Below are 2500 nucleotides of genomic sequence, written 5' to 3' on the forward strand. Positions count from 1 at the left end.
TTAGATAGCACTTTTTTCGTTTACGTGCAAACCGCAGCGGCCTTGTTCCTATTTGGTTATCTTTGTATTATCCTTGTTTCTTACTTGTCTATCGCTATTAAAGTTTACTGTAGAACTCGTCCTCAACATCATTGCGCAACCAGCAGAGAAAGAAGACTGACCAAGACACTGTTCATTGTAACAATTGTATCGTTAATACTACTGCTGCCAAGAGGTATTCTCATTTTTGTTGTTTACGATAAATCACTTTCAGGCGAAAAGTTAAAACCAACTTTAAGTTTAACGGAATCTACCTATTGCTTATTTGCTGCAAACTCTTTTATAAATCCACTGTTATATGCATTGAAAATGCCAGAGTTCAAAAGAGCTCTGTTTTCATTATTGCGTTGTAGATCTCGCACGGAGCCAGTTCAGGATTTTCCTCTTAATGACATTTAAAGTTGCGAGAATTCACTCAGTTAACTAGTGAATATGTGTTAACTATAAAGTATATAAAAACTGAGGGTTTTAAAATTCTGTCCGACTACTCTCTTTTTTAAATTTTTTTTCAAGTTAATGTAAAGGAATATCTGTGGAAATGCATGCATGCTAAGATTGGTCCATTCCAATATATTAAAGTTTGTATGCAATTGTTTGCTCCTATGTTTTTGGCTCGATAGTCACATTTGCGATAACATACTAACTTTCTAAGCCTACACTGAATTTCGAGATAAGGTTGATGTATGTATGTATTTGTGCCACAGTGTTACATTGTTTGGAGAGCTGCCTGGCGCGAACAAAAACATGCGCGTGAGAAATGGACCTGCAAAACAGCCGTGCGCTCGTCGGCTAAAAGTATCAGGCGATATTCCGCACGATTTCGCAGAATATATGTTAATTAGTGTATACTCACTCAGTGATCTTGGTGTTTCAAGCAATCTGATTGGTTCGCTATCTCGGAATAATTGAGCATTATTCACTCCCTACGGAATGAATAATGCTTGATCCAAACAAAACAAAATGGCCGGCGTAAACTCGCCAGCATTTATGAATCGGAAATATTGAGAATACAAGATGATGCTGTGCTACAGAAGACAAAGAAGGCCACAAAATTTGGCCTAACTTAAGCCAAGAAGGTCAGGTTAGGATTAGTTTTGGTTGTTAATATACATATATATGTTAATTGACCAATCATAGAAAAGTAAAAAATGGAAAGAACTGTGTTGGGTTGAGCATGTTCGTCGTTGTGGATTTACAGATCTGGAGGGTGCGAGATCGAGTGCTGGTAAGTGCACAGTACAGTTCTTTGTTCCCTTACTATGTTGTAATGTTGAGAGTGAATTATGAAGTGTATGAATACAGAAACCGATATAAGATGACACCAAAGATTAAGAAGATGTGTTGAGATTCGTTAGACAGAGCTTGAGGAGGGAAGGTATAAATATATTTTTTTACAGGGGTTTTAGGCTAGGTTGAGTGGATAATTCAATTCAACCTAGGTAAAACGTGGATCACGAATTTACTCTAGGTTAAACCGGCTTCAACCTGAGAACGGATTTTACCTGCAACATAGACACCGGCATCACTAGGCTCGCCCATGGGACCGTAAATCGTCCAACACAAAGCTTCCCTTTTGCTCTTCCTTCCCTTTTGCTCTTCTTTCCCTTTTGCTCTTCTTTACGTCGGTAATACCTGGAAGGTCACTTCCAATTAGGATGGAGACTTTTGGTTCAGGCGATCAACACCATCGTAGTGTGGCTACTTTCTCAGTTCTCTGTTGTTGACAAAGTGAATTCGTTTTGACGCAGTCAAGGGTATTGAGATCTTGTCGCAGTTTCCAGCCAATGCCTGTATCGGCAAGTGAATTTGACGGCCGTGTTCCGGCTTCTTCTTCGTAATTCACCGTAGTAAGTCTAAAATCAGTTGTTTCTCTTTCAGTTCATTTTTCTAAAAGTCCCTTTAAAAAGAGTGTCATCATACCTGAACTAGGAAGGCATCAGTCATAATCTGTTTGTCACTACCTGGTCCACTAACTTTCACCAGAACTGCTTTGAAACAGACTCTTTGTCGATTGTTTCTGGATGTCTCCAGTGTAGCAGATCCTTTGTATGTTGCAAAGGTGCATTGTAGGTTAACCATGTGGGAGTTGCTGGCTCCTACTCATGGGCGTCTGATCAGACTCATTATCAGGAGAGGGGAATAGGTTATACCAGGAGCCCAATACTAGGTGCCTCCATCTGCAGTAGATCTTTCAGTCAACCTTTGCGCGTATCTTTCTATTTTTAAAACGAACCATTGAGCAGGAGACTCGCATTTACATAAATTTACATCAATTTGCACAATTTAAATACAGTTTTACTGCTTTAATTGTCTTCTTTAGACGATGACTTTACTCTGATTGGCCTTTTAAAACAGTGTGTGCAGAGCCGAGGAACTAGTGGCGTTCTAAAAATAGAAAGATACGCGCAAAGGTTGACTCATAAGGACGTGTATGAGAGAGGCAAGCTCCTACTCATGGGCT

General features: G+C 39.5%; 1 long non-coding RNA gene across 1 annotated transcript in view; it reads left to right on the top strand.

Moving 5' to 3' along the window:
• The window catches only part of LOC137999313 (uncharacterized), a 37638-nt gene that overhangs the window by 27386 nt on the left and 7752 nt on the right, over window positions 1-2500 (top strand). The window contains exon 2 of the long non-coding RNA XR_011122953.1: window positions 1-214. This exon is cut by the window's left edge and continues 503 nt beyond it. This is a non-coding gene — a long non-coding RNA (uncharacterized lncRNA). The remainder of the gene's footprint in view (window positions 215-2500) is intronic.

Source organism: Montipora foliosa, chromosome 4, assembly GCF_036669935.1.
Source record: "Montipora foliosa isolate CH-2021 chromosome 4, ASM3666993v2, whole genome shotgun sequence".
Classification (NCBI taxonomy): domain Eukaryota; kingdom Metazoa; phylum Cnidaria; class Anthozoa; order Scleractinia; family Acroporidae; genus Montipora; species Montipora foliosa.